At 32.1% G+C, this 15,433-nt stretch overlaps 1 long non-coding RNA gene across 2 annotated transcripts in view; it reads left to right on the plus strand.

Moving 5' to 3' along the window:
• The first annotated feature begins 862 nt into the window (after positions 1–862).
• Positions 863–15,433, plus strand: part of LOC145278117 (uncharacterized) — a 31,421-nt gene continuing 16,850 nt past the window's right edge. The window contains exons 1-2 of one of the 2 annotated variants that reach the window (XR_013868343.1): positions 877–1,676; positions 8,942–9,043. This is a non-coding gene — a long non-coding RNA (uncharacterized LOC145278117). Of the gene's footprint in view, positions 1,677–8,941; positions 9,044–15,433 lie in introns of both variants that reach the window. The other variant, XR_013868344.1, reaches the window with a different exon arrangement.

Below are 15,433 nucleotides of genomic sequence, written 5' to 3' on the forward strand. Positions count from 1 at the left end.
ATGGCGGAGGAGAAAAAAAAAAAAAAACGAAAAATAATCGGAGCAAAAAAATTACATACAAATTAAGTCCTAAAAGATTTTCTTTGTACTTGCAAAGAGGTCTCAAGGACTTGATAAAAATAGTTTCTGAATTTGTAGGTGACAATGTGAGTGTGACTTACTCAAGATCGTAAACATATCAGCACTGAAATTTGTGGCACACGCATGATTATTTATGAGGTGCTTACAAATCGAAGAACCATACGTATTACTCAGAACATCCGAAGGGGCAAAATTTGCAGAACGAATCTTTGATGGTATGTGTTGTTTTAAACGAAAATCCAATCTTTGTGAGGTCACTCAACATAGTGCGCACTGCAACTACAGTTGAATCAATAAATAATAGAATTATTATGGTGGGGGGAGGAGAACATCTTTGCAAATGGACAACATAGATCTTACGTTATTTTCGTTTTCAAATTCCTCCAAAAACTTATAAATGTCTTAATTTTCCAAGTTTTTTTCCTGTAGTGTGGAAAGTCGATTGTCTGCCCCTTGCCGTTGCCGATCTTATATTCCAAACACTCCCAATAGGTGTCGCTAGCAGTGTATCATTTAAAAGCAAGATAACGTTAAGTTTTTCTTCGATAAAATGTCTCATAATATTTGATTTTCTTAAATAAAAAAAAACCTACTTGATCGATTTACGTGATTTTTGGAATATGACATTTTCATGCAGTGACAAGTACGTACATTATAAAAAAAAATTTCAGATTTTTATAGTAAAAAAGATTACTTGTGGACCAACTGGACCATTTATAGACTTGCACCGATTTTTTAATGCAGGCGGTGAACTTCACCGCCTGCATTAAAAAATCGGTGCAAGTCTATAAATGGTCCAGTTGGTCCACAAGTAATCGGTGAAGTAAGTACTGTCAACAAATGGATGAAATACATCAGAAACTTTGACAAAAACACCAGCATTAGTCCCATTCCTTAATTAATATGTGTGCGGTTGTTTGCGCGTTTTTTTTTTTTATTATATGCATGTGTGTTAAAAACGGTGACATTTCATGGCAATCACCATTGTAGCGTAGCGGGCACTACACGATCTTAATATGGGAAGGTTGGGGGTGTTTATTTTGAAAGCCGTTCTTAACATGGGATGTTGGAGGGTGCTTATTTCGAAAGGCATTTTCTTATTTTTCAACATTCCCATGTTAAGAACGTCTTTCAGAATCAACACCCTTTACAGGTTAGATCATAACCAGTGCAAGTGCACATCGACCGAAATAGTAATTCGTTCTTACTAAAATAATAAGAGGGGAAATACATCTTTCTGGTAAATGCCTACCTCAACTAAAATAAAAAATAAATAAATAAATGCAGCAAAAAAAATAAATCATAAATAAATTTCGTTTTTGAGTTTCCGGCTCGGTCTTTAAATTGGATGAACGCGGACGATGATTTGGCCAGGGTATTCCGATAGTCATATTTAGCGGAAACATAGGATTTATTCACAAATATCTCGTAAAAGAATAAGAACAAAGATAAAATATTTGTGTTTTTTGCCAGTTTTGGTCATCCATAGACAGACGAAGGAAAACGTCAGCAGCTACTGAACAGGCATCGTGTAATGATTTTTTTTTTTTTTTTTTTGTCTGCGAACGAACAGCATTGAAGTTTCTTTCTTCCCAGTAAGTAGTTTTTTTTTTAATTATTGTTTTATTAAAACATATTTGCTGCTTCCTTAAATGACAATTTTCATCGATTTTATTTCAGTTTATTTCATGTGAAAGAGAATAATAATCGTTAATGTAAACATTTTTATTTACACAAGGTCAAATTGTCGACTTTTATTAAATCGAGTGAGAGTATAGACCCCCCCCCCTTCCTAAATGTGAATTTTCGACAAAAATCAAGTGTAATGTCTAATTAATACAATATCTTTCAAAATATTTATAACAATCGACAGTCGTAAAATTATATATTTGGTGATTGTTTAGTGATCGTTTAAACTAACGCATTTCCGGTGAAAACATTATTACGAACTTACGTGTCTTCGCGAAATTAGTATGAGTTCCAAAAATTACGAAAAATGATCCAGTAGAAAAATAATTACAAATAGAAAAAAAATAAAAAAAAGAATTGGTGGACCTTAGAGAGTGCCAGAAGTCACCACAGAATTACCCCCCCCCATGTAAAACGATGTAACTTTATTATAAATTAATATTACCAATATAACTTTTAAATTAATATTACCAATATAACTTTTGTGGTTAGCCTGTTTCCTCGGTTTGACTATAGGTGGCGTTACGGAAGCACAAAATGTATATAATGCCACCCTTGAAATAAAAATAAATGTTTTGGTTATATTTTAATTTTAAACGTTTTTTTGTTTTTGTTTTTTTTTTTTTGGGGGGGGGTTGCAAACATATTTAAGTTTTATTTTTTTTTTCAAACATGTTTACGTTTTTTTTGTTTGTTTTTGCAAACATATAAGTTTTATTTTTTCAAACATTTACGTTTTGATGCTTGTTTATTTTCAAACATTTACGTTTTTTTTTTGTTTTTACGTTTTTTTTTGTTTTTTTTTTGCAAGCATAAACTAAATGTTTTTGCTATATTTTTCTTTTAAACATATTTATGGGTACAACCGTTTTTCCGCGAGCATTTTTTACGCTCTTATGATAAAAAAAAAAAAAAAAAAAAAAATCAACGTTTTTTTTAAATCTTTTTTTGGACCCCTCCCTTTTTTTTTCTTAATTTTTCTGCACTTATTTTACCTTTTCCGCGAGTATTTATATATATATTTGAAAAAGGATATTGTAAAACCTGAACCTTACTTGAAAATACTATTAAAAAATAGCGCGGTACAATAAGTGCATAAGCAAACTTTTCAAAAAGAAAAATATTTCAAAAATATTTAGTTTATGCTTGCAAAAAAACAAAACAAAAACAAAACAAAAAAAAAATTAAATGTTTGAAAAAAAAAAAAAAAACAAGCAACAACACGTAAATGTTTGGAAAAATAAAACTTAAATATGTTTGCAAAATCAAAAAAAAAAAAACGTAAATATATTTGGGGAAAAAAACCCAAACTTAAATATGTTTACAAAAAAAAGAAAAAAAAATGTTTAAAATTAAAATATAAAAAGACATTTATTTTTATTTCACGGGTGGCATTACATTTTGTGCTTCCGTAACTGAGTGGACAGACAGTAACGCCACCTATAGTCAAACGGAGGAAACAGGCTCTCTTTCTTCACGATTACCACTTTTGTACCATTTAAAAGAAGGGAAAAATAAACCAGTAATAATTTTTTAAATTTTTTTTCATCGAACGAAAATAATAAAATTGCGAGACGAAAATTGTGTTTAAATAATCTGCGCTTTAAAATAACGTTCCCATGTAGTAAACATTTCGAACGTGAAAACATACCCGTGTTTAATAAATCTAGCGAAAATTAATTAATGGTTAGATTTTCTTGAAATTTTCGATACTTATCCATTTTAGAATAAAATTACATATAAAATGCAGTTTCCGTAAAATATATAAAAGGAAATAGTTTTTTTAGTGCGTGTCCCATCCCCCATTTATTTTTTCGAAATTCGAAGAAAATATGTTTAAATCTATCGAAATTTCTATTTATTATCAAACATAAAAGTTCAAATAAGTAAAAAATATTTATTTTTTTTTAAATTTAAATACACATATTGAACAAAAACTTACCTTGAAGTTGCAATTAAAAAAAATGATATAATTTAATATTATTTTTTAATAGGGCTTTTTCTAATTAATATATGCTATAATCAGTTGAATTGCCAAGAAAAAGTAACCGCTTAAAAATTAACTGATTTTTAAAAGATTAAAACGATTAAAATTCCATTATTTCAAAATGTCCGCTACAACATAGATTTTTTAATTAATTGTAGAAACATTTTTTGTTAAATATTAAGTTATAAAATTTACATGTTCTTGCCGGCTATTTTATGGCCAGATTAAAACCGATTCAAAATTAATATCGCGTAAAAATCCAGTTTTTGTACATGGACTGCAATATTCTTGCTTGCCCGTTTTTATGAAATAAAATACGGAAGCTGGCACAGATCTAAATAAACTGGTTGAAAACATTCCAAATCTTCACAGCTATTATTCTGTTAGTGTTTACTAAAATTGACCAAATTATTAAAAGTAAGTTGTTAAATTATTTTTATAAATTTTTTCTTGTTTTACGTTTAATTTTAAAGTTTATTAAACTTTTTTTTTTCTCCAATTTTAGATACTTTAAAAACTCAACTTTTTTTGTTAACGTTTGTTTTTAATTTTAGTAGTAATGAAGTGTTCAGGTTCTTTATTGAAAAAAAAAATGAATTCCTGTTTGTTGTATTTAATAATGTAACTCGTGTTTATTTGTATTTAATAATTTAATTGGGTTTGTTTTACTATACACAGACACGAAAAAGTTGTCAAAAAAACAAAACAAAAACAAAACAAACATATAACAAATAAATGTCCTCAAAAGTTACATTTCTACCGAACTGGTAAAAGGGGAAATTATTCCCAAGTAGCATTCGGGGCGGGGAGGGAATGCTCTTCCATGTAAATAATTTAAATCGTTCCAAAGTATTGAAAACTTAAATAAACAAATAACAGGTGTAGTGAACTTAACAAAGTATTTTATTGTCACTTTTGCTCTTCCGTAGATGTCAAAAAAGTCACATAACATTTTATTTTTGTGTTATGTTTTCTACCCCCACTGAAAAAAACAGATTTTATTTAATTATTTCTAACGATAATGATGAATCTTTTTTTAGATTTCGCTAATTTAATCTTTAAGTAAACTATTTGAATGTAAAATAAATCCATATTAAATTAAATTACAGTAGTAAATAATAGTTTTAAAAAAAATCGTTCGCCCTGGTTCGTATCAAGCACATCAATTGATGACGTCACCAGATCATGTGTACATTTTGGAAAAGTTCACATAAAAATGGTAGTCCCTAGTGAACCTAAACAAGCTTCTCCCTGCCATAAAATTAATTCCTCTTCACGTTTTCTTTTTTTTTTTTTCTTCTGCAGATTATCGTCGATAACAGACTTAACTTTCATATTAGCAGGAATTTTTTTTTTTTTAAGTTTATTTAATGACCTTCAACGTGGGGAATCACTTTTTCAATTATAGCGTTCTATTAAATTGATACCCCACTTTGCAGTTAATCAGTACAACTCTCCTTAAGGTGTCACGTGTCCGCTCGTGTGAAAAAATTATAAGGAAGAATGAAAAGAAATAATAATAATCCAGACTGAAATAATTTATTAAAGAAAAATTTATAAGGAAGAACGACTGCAAAGTGGGGTATCAATTTAATAGAACATTATAATTGAAAAGTGATGCCCCACTTTAAAAGTCATTAAATAAATTAAAAAAAAAAATTCCTGCTAATATGAAAGTTAAGTCTGTTATGCAGAATTCGAACTTTGGTCCTGTTACTTCAACTGCATCAACTTGTAGAACAGGATGATCGAAGATGGGTCTATTACCTCCCCTCTTTCCACCTTTGAAAAGGTCCAACGGTATCATTATTCCCCTAGTCTAGACACGATTAGACTGGCCCCTACTGTGATAAACACTGAAGTCAACACAAAGTGTAGGCTTCTTTCTCAAATTTCAAGTATATATGATCCTTTATCTTTACTGCTCCCAGTTACCATTCAAGGCAAAATCCTTGTTAGCCAACTGGGATCAGGAGATTCCTGAAAATTTTACAGCCTCTTCGCAAACTCTTGCTAAGGAATTAAACAAATTATGTGATTTTGAGTTCCCAGATGCGTGATGATGGAGGACACCCTGGTGGAATTTATATGTTTCTTTGATGCATCTAAACTTGCATACAGGTTTTCCCTTTATGTAAAACAAAGAACACAATGCTCCCTGTTGTTCGCTAAGGCAAAGTTGACTCCCATTAAGTGGAAGACCCTTTCTACCTTAGAACTTATGGCTATCTATCTGGCTCTTAAAGTTGTTCCTAATGTGTTGAAGGCTTTGGGTTTGAAATGGGAAAGGGACTAAGAAAAACATTTTTGTGGAGAAGCGTGTAGTAGACATTAAAAAAAATGCTGGATAATTTTAATCTAGAAATAAAAATTCTCCTTCTGTTCAAATATGTTCCTTTGTCTGAAAATCTTGCAGATCTTAACTAGAGGCCTTCCCACCTCTAAGTTTGAGCAATTATTTTTGAGTACACGGTCCTGATTGGTTAAATCGACATATCATAGGCTGGCCTGTGTCTCCTTCCCTTATCTTAATGATGCGAACAAGAAAATCATATTGTGTATGTTCTCCAATGGTTGCTGTACTGACGAGAATGGCTTACCTTATAAATATCACCGAATTATTGTCCTTGAGAAGGTGGCAAGGTTCTGTGATAAGTTGAAGCACCAAAACACAGACACCAATCATAGAGCTAAATTGTTGATCTTTTACTGTATGCAGAGGGAAGAATTTCCCTATGAGTTGGAATATTTGAACCAACTCTCAAATAAGGCTGTTCCTCCAAGGGTATCAGCTCTTGATGTTTTTTTTATCGATAAGGGTGGTCTGTTGTGAACTAAAGGAAGTATATAGAATTCCAACATCCACCCTTTGAAGTTAAATTTTCTATACTTTTAGGAAAACATCATCGTTTAACTGAATTGGGAATTAAAGAGGCACATTTTAATTGTTGCCATCTGGGAACCAATTCAATTCTTTCTAAGTTGAGCTTTTCTGGTTTTTGGATTCCACAAGGGAGGCAATCGGTAACGGAAATTCTCTGTAATTGGATCACTTGTAAAAAAATTAATTTGTTGCCATATAAAACACCCTTGTGGTTCTGAGCTGCCCATTCATTGGGCAAATTTTGTTCACCCATTTCAACAAGTGGGTATTGACTTTGCCGATCGCTTTTGGTAAAAAAAACAATGAAGACATGAAAATGTATGCCTTGTTGTTCATCTGCATGAGTCTACATGCCGTACATCTGGAGCTATTGATGGATATGAGCACTACATCCCTTATATTTGTGTTTATTAGGTTTACTAATCTGTTTGGTGTTTCTACACGTGTTTATTCAGACAATGCAAAGACCTCCTTAGCATCCGGCATCATGTTATCTGAAATGTTTGTTTCAGGCAAATTCAAAGAAAAATTTAGGTCAACTTCCATTAGTCATCTTACCATTTCTCTTTATTCGGCTTGGCATGGTGGTGCATGGGAGAAAATGATAAAAACAATCAATGTTTGAAAAACTTAATAGGTAGAAAGAACATCTGCTATTTTGACTTCTTAACTATCCTTTCCGATGTAGAGAAAGCAAACACTGTTACATATATTACGGCTTTTGAAGAGGATCTCAATATTTTAACTCCTTAATCATTTTTTACAAACAGGTTATAATCCACATTTGTTGATCAATAATTATGGATCAGACGATTTGTGTCCTGATCCTCCTAGTCCAGCAAAACTTTTGCAATTTCTGGAATTGTGACACAGATATATTGAAAATTTCAGAAAGATATGGCACAATGATTACTTGTTGTCCTTGAGAGAGCTAATATATTGGGTGATCACCCTCAGGTGTCGGTTGGAGAAATTGTGTTAAGTTAATCTCTAAATAAAACTTGAAACTTTTGGATTCTAGGCAAAGTACTTAGACTCATTGATGGGAATGATGCTAAAGTTCGCTCAGCCTCTGTATTAAGGGATAGTTGCAAAACGAGTCATTCCTTAAAATATTTATTTTCTCTGGATTTATGGAGAAAAGGTGGTCCTGTCAGTGTTGATACTATTTTTACTGTGTGGGGGTGAAACAACAAGATACTCTTGGAGAGTGGATTTGTCCAAATTGTTTGGAAAAAGTAAAACACTAAGCTTGTAATTCAGAATTTATTACTTTGTCATTTGACTTAAGTTAAAGTTATCATTGTTGTTATTATTGATATATTGGAAAACCATGATATCATTAAAAGTACTTGTCTGCCACAATTTTAAATGCAATAAGAGTTCAAAACAGACCCGAATACCCCTAAAAATCAACTTTGTAAAATTAAGTCTTTAGTTGATACTAAACAGCATTTTGTTTTTACTTGTAATTATTTTTTATAAGATTATTTTTTGTGATTTTTAAAATTTATATTGATTTTGACAAGACATGTAAAATGAGTTTCTTTCAAAGTTCACCATTCTGCACAAGCACTTAAAAATTATTAAAAGAAATCTGCAAAAAATCAGACAACAAATTCATCAGTGGATTAATTGATAGATTTTAGAAGTGTTCTGAAGAGAGATGAAATGGCACGATAACAATGGCACGATAAAAGTGGAATAAGTGGATTAACAGGAAGAAATGGCACAAGATGAAAATCTCACAAGTTTATTAAAATCTTGAAAAGAATTTGTTTTTTCTTTATTAAGCCATGGTCATAAAAACTGTTAGCAATAGACAAAGGCTGCCTAGCTAATTAAGGGATGCATAAAACTGAGGAACATTATAATGGTTAAACAATACAGAGCTCTGAAAATGTGACAGTGTGTTGTGGTGTTAGTTGTTGAATAATTGACGAGAAAGACACAGTAACAATGAAATAAATATGTCTTAACAAAAATACATGAAAGAAGTAATTGAGCAATATATTTGCTCACTGCTGGACAAGTGGTGATGATCATACTATCCACATGTCTATCTCTGACTCCTTTAGGTAAACTGGTTCTCGTTACCTGGAAGTGACATCATGGATTAGTTCATTATTCCAGGCAGTAGAGGTGTGTCCTAAACACAGTGATACATGTTTATTCACACAGATTTGAGGCAGCACATTCAGGATTACAGGACACAATGCAAAAGGAGATCGCTGGTACATCTCTGGGCAAACATCAGTTTGATTTTGCAGTGGATCTAATGTGAATGTATATCATTGCAGGTTTGGTCTGTTCAGCTGCAGCACAGGGCAATATTTAAACATTGCAACAGGGCAAGACCCATGAAATAATCTGTAGGCAACAGATGCAACAGACACATTCTGGTGAGTAGACAGCATTTCTAACCCAAGCAGATCATATACTCCAGAAGGAACAGGGGCATAGCAGGGAATATGTAGTATACTTAAGAGAATCAGAGAACATATGAGGATGAATCATTGCCTTCTAAAGCCTAGTCAGCAAATGCCTTTCATGAGGAATTTCGTAGCTCAGGATATGCAACATGTAAAGCTCTCTATTAACCCCCTTGGATATATAAGACAAGTGGTCGTCAGACCTAAGATTGCTAGTTATTATTACTCTTAGATAGTTATGACATTTCAATAATGGCACAAATGTGTCTTGAATCCAAATCCTATGGATAGGGACAGGAAAGAGGAATTAGAGGACAATAGCACAACTGTTTTTGCTGGATTGAACAGTATACCCCAGTACCTTGCTCACTCAGCTGCAAAAACAAGCAGCAACTTCAGGTATACCAACACCAGGTAAGGGTCTGGGTGTGACACAGAAATTTGTGTCATCGCACAAGGGCTTGAAAACTGTAGCAGAATTAGCAGTAACCAAAATAAGAAATAGAGAGCTTACCTCGGATATGTCTGTTTTGGGCTGAGCGAAAGAGAGAGTTCCAAGATGGCGTCCATGGGCTTTTATTAGCGTTTACCCAATGTAATTATCGTTGAATCACGTCTGTTCTCGCGCGATTATGCAAATATGTCGTTCCCGGCCGCTATAAAGGCAGGACACTGGAAAGGAGGGGGGGGGGCGTTCTGCAGATTGTGTGTAGGTGATTCTGGCGAGTAGATTGTGCTTGTTACGACCCACGTATATATATAGATATATATATATGAATATATAAGTAAAGATTATTTATTGTTTTCAGCATTAATTTTGTTTCGCATATACAGAATAACATCATATAGCCCCAAAAATCCCTTAACTTAAAAAATTTATTAATGAATGACTATCATTTTTAATTAAAATGTAACACAAATCTGAATTTTCACAAACAGTTTTCACCCTTTTTAACCCACTTTGTATGAAACGAAATTAAACTAAATATAGTTCATATCACTTAACATTATGCCTAGATGTTGTGTACAAAAATTTATAATGATCAGTTTATTTGTTTAGAAGTTTATTATGTGGTATATATATATATATATATATAGAGAGAGAGAGAGAGAAAGAAAGAAAACAAAGTATATTAGATTCACAAGAAGGTTCTTGCAGAAGTTTAAATTTTGATTTGAAATGATGTATTTTCAAATAAGTTTTCATTATAATACCTTTACATTATATATCCTTTTTTAAACCCATTTTTCGCTCTATCTAATTGTTAAAATTACAATCGTTTTCAAACAATTATGTCTTCTTTTCAGAATGTTAAATACAAGATGGAAAAAAAAGCAAATTCGCACAATTTTCTTGTTTCAATTTATTCAAAGTCAAAAAGCTGCTGAAACAGCTCGTGACATCAATGAAGCATTTGGACCAGGAACTATTACTGAATGCACAGCACGATGGTGGTTTAAGAAATTTTGTGGTAGCAATGAGAGTCTTGAAGATGTTGAGTGTAGTGGTTTGCTATAAGATGTTGACAACGATCAATTAAGAGCCTGAGTTGAAACCAATCCATGCACAACTGTTTGAGAATGTGCTTCTGAATTAGACATAACATATACGATCATTTCCAACCACTTGAAAGAGATTAGAAAGACAAAACTTGATAAATGAGTGCCTCATGACGTGAATGACAACTAAAAGAAATGTCATCTTCTCTTCTTTTACACAATAAAAATGACCTGTTTCTTGACCAGGTTGTGACTTACGATGAAAAGTGTATTCTTTACGACAACCAGCAACACTCAGCTCAGTGGTTAGATGCCAACAAAGTTCCACAGCATTTTCCAAAGCCACTTCCACCAAAAGAAGATCATGCTAACTGTTTTGGTGGTCATGTTTTATAAATGCATGCAAAACCATTATGACAGTGAAGTACTGTCAACAAATGGATGAAATGCATAAGAAACTTCAACAACAACACCCAGCATTACTCAACAGAAAAACCTCAAATCTCCTCCACGACAATGCCCGACTGCATGTTGCTAAACCCACACTACAGAAGTTGAATGAATTGGGCTACTAAACTCTGCTGCATCGACCATACTCTCCAAACTCTCACCTACCAATTACCTCTTTTTCAAACATCTTACCAACTCTCTGTGTGAAAAATGATGCTTCAAAAACCTAAGCAATATCAAATACGCCTTCAGCGACTTCATCACCAGAATGCAAGATTTTGACGTTACTGGCATAAATACACTTGTTTTCTGTTGGCAAAATTGTGACGAGACCCTAATCACTTCCAGTATCTTATTATGGCGTCAAGTGTACATAAAAAATGATTTATGAGAGTACATGATGCAGTATTCATTGGCTGCTTTGACATAATATGCAAGCATCATTGTCTGTATAATCCTACCGTTTGAGGTTGGTAAAAAGTCATACGTAGATTGCAGGAGGAATGATATGGGTAATCGCTCCATTGTTATCAAAGTATTCTATGATAGTTTCATAGCTTCTGTGTAATTCCCATTAGTCCACGCAGTTCAAAAATAGTTCAAAATATATAAATAATTATTATATTATTACTAATAACAGTGTTATGTTATACTGTAGTTCTTAAGTTTTTTAAACGTGTCGTCTATTTAATCTGTTCAATAGAGTTTCAAGTTCTTGACGAATGTATATAAGACAATTAGTTGTTTCACAAAAAAAAAACCCACTTGACGTAAGTTTATAAAAAAGAATGACAATTTATTTCATGTTCAATTCTTTCTTAATGTACTATGGAGAGAGAGAGAAAGAGAGAGAGAGAGAGATATGGGTGTGAGTGACACAAAATGACAACTCGTCGTCTTGATGCCCTTCTCTCTAACTGACGTTTTCCTTGGTTGGTATTTTTTATTTACAAAAAAGTTAGATAGGAATTTCATTTTTCCATGCCGCATTCCACTGGCCCTTATTAAATTCGTCCAAGGGCCAAATTTCAATATGACTGTTTTCAAAACTTGTCAATTGAAGAATTTAGATTTCAAAGTTTCTGCTCACTTCTTGCAATTGTTATGACTTTTGATGACATTTCTTGGTTTGAAGATTTCCATAATATTTGCGTGTGTGCATTCAGCTCCATATACGTGTTTACACAACCAGCAACCATTCCGGCATTGCCCAGGATACTATTCAACAACAGTAGTTGAGTTTTAAACAAAAAAAGAGAAACAATTGAAAGAATTGTTTTTAGCATCGGAAAATTGGCACAAAATTTTCTGATTCTGATACACCAAAAAGTTACGATTTTTTTATTTCCAATTCTGACTAATTGTCTCAACACTATAATCTATATATATATATATATATATATATATATATATAAGCAAACCTAACTTTATATACATGTACTCACTAAGCATAAAAGTTGAGGAACATGACAAATTTACAAAATGTAATGTGCTTAGGTCACTTGCCATGTTCCCATGAATATATATTTTAAAATTCATAATGATCTATTCATTAATTTAGGAGATAGAAATATATATATCGCACCTTGTAAATATAGAGATGCACATAATTCTATTTATATAATTTTTTATGGCTCAATTCGTCTAATTCTTTACCACATTTATAGAATATCATGTTTCGTATGCCTTCAAATGATTCAAATCATCACGACAAACTATCAATCTTTTTGTATCTCTGCAGAATAATATTACATTTTATTTCAATTATTGCAATGAAGATCAGTAACATAAATTGATGAATGTTAGTAACGTGGTGTCTTCTTGGTGGAGAGGGAGAGACAATGGGTAGAAAAATGGAGCAGGGGATGAAAAAGCTATGATAGATCAAGAAAAAGCTATGATATAATGTTTATAATTACTTTAGAAAATAACCATAAATATTTAAGTTATAAAATAAAACGGTATGCATGGTGGGCCAGATTGCTGAAACACTCTTTCACTTGGTGCTTGTATCACTAAGTGAAAGATTCTTATGGAATATTGAGATAACCTGCCCCACTTGCAACTTATCATGTCCCACTAAACATTCGTTTACATTTTCGGAAATTTCGTAGTTAACATATTTCAGAAACTTATATTTTTAAACTGATGAAAACTTATATTTTTAAACTGATGAAAACTTATATTTTTAAACTGATGAAAACTTATATTTTTAAACTGATGAAAACTTATATTTTTAAACTGATGAAAACTAGCCACGATTTTATGTGTAAAATTTCACTTAAGTATGGCTGTAAATATTTAAGTTACATAAAAAAACGAGATGTATTTAACCAGTTTGAATAATTAGAGGTTATTGACAAAACTGTTTTATACCATTTGTTTGTTTTGACATTGATATTATAAGTCTCCTTGTAATGCATATTATTAATACTTTTTTTAAAAAATGTTATTATTTTCTTTTAGCTGACGTTGTCAGACATCCATTTGCTATCTCATATATTCCGAGATCTTTTTAAGATTCTAACTTTCCATTTCAGTGCAATTATTTTAATCTCTTCTGCACTTGGTTTACCGGGTATATTTTCCATGTAGTTTTTGAAATTCTTTTTTATGAGTTTAGTTGCTCTTATAATTACTGGAATGATGGAAATCTCCCTAAGATTCCAGTTTTATTTTAAGTGCACACTTTGGTATTTTTTCCATCTCAGACCTTTTCAACCCAACATCATTAAGAACACCAGCTTCTACTAAGGTTGCTTCTTTCTCCTTATATCTTATCAATATATCAGGTTTAATAGCCTCATTTTCTATGTATGTAGCTGTAGGAATTACACAGTCATAGGGGATAGTATTTCTAGCTGAGCATGGTTTCAATGTGAAAATAAGAAATTAAGAATAGTTTGAATTTTCCAAAATGAGATATTTAAAAAATATAAAAATAAAATTGGAAAAAAAACGGTAGTTTCGAAATTACAAAAAGTTTAAACTTAAGTAATTGGCGATTTTATGGCATTTTGAAGAATTACCATATTTTCACAAAAAGAGAAGAAAAATTAAAACATTAGTAAGGAAACAATGATTCCGATTATTCTTGTCATGAATATTTAAACAGACATATTGCAATAGAACTTTGAAATTAATGGATAAAGAAATTTTTTTTTTTAATGTATTTAACTGTTTTAAACATCTGATTTCTCTTACAAATTATTCTGATGAAGCAATATAATTTATATATGAATTGTATTTTCAGGTTTCAACTGCCTGGATTTTCTCACTTATTTTCATTGTTTTGTGGTGGAAAAAGCTGGAATTTTTTTCAAGAAAATTCTTACAACAACCTTTTGTACTGTGATATACAATAGCATTTCTAACTGAGAATGGTTTCAAAGGAAACATGCAAAAGCGAGGTGTTTGATTCTGATTATTCTTGTAATGAAGATTTAAACAGACGAACTCACTCCATTGCGAAACGATATACATGTGAATTGTGTGCTTCGACATTTTCACGCAATCGTAATTTAAAAACTCACATGTTAACCCACACAGGCGAAAAACCTTTCTCTTGTGAAATTTGTGGTTCATCATTTTCACACAAAATCAGTTTAAAGCGACACATGCGAACACACACGGGTGAAAAGCCTTATTCATGTCAAGTGTGTGCGTCTGCATTTTCACAAAGATCACATTTAAAACGTCATGTTTTCACACACACCGGCGAAAAGCCTCATTCATGTGAAATTTGTGGTTTGGCATTTTCACAAAAAATACATTTAGAAAGTCATATGTTTATACACACAAACGAAAAACCTTATTCATGTGAAGTGTGTGGCTCAGCGTTTTCACAAAAAGCGCATTTAAAAACTCATATGTTTGTACACACAGGAGAAAAACCCCATGCATGTCATGTGTGTGGTTCACTGTTTTCCCACAAAAACAGTTTAAAAAGGCATATATTCACACACACTCAAGTAAAAAATGAAATGGCAAAACGCAACTCACAAACTAAAACAAATTAGCTATTATTAACCAACTTGCCATGTCAATGATATAGTTTTGGTATTATTGACTGGCCACTTTAACATGTTCAAGCACATTAACAAATTAGATGCTAAAAGAGAAATATGTTGACAGTAATGTACAGAAAATATCACGGTTGTTTCTGCCCAGAGAGAAAGAGGTCTGATCCTCTCAGAAAGTCACAACAAACATCTGTAAAGTTGTTGTTCTCTCAGACTGCCACATCAACAATACATGGCTGAATACACAGCTCCAGACACAGCTGGCTCTTAATACACGATACCAGACACAGCTGGCTTTCAATACACAGCACCAGACACAGTTGGCTCTCATTACATGCCACCAGACAGCTGGTTTTCAATACATTGTGCCAGACACAGCTGGCTCTCA

This window comes from Euprymna scolopes, chromosome 6, assembly GCF_053919585.1.
Source record: "Euprymna scolopes isolate OS-2025 chromosome 6, ASM5391958v1, whole genome shotgun sequence".
NCBI lineage: Eukaryota > Metazoa > Mollusca > Cephalopoda > Sepiida > Sepiolidae > Euprymna > Euprymna scolopes.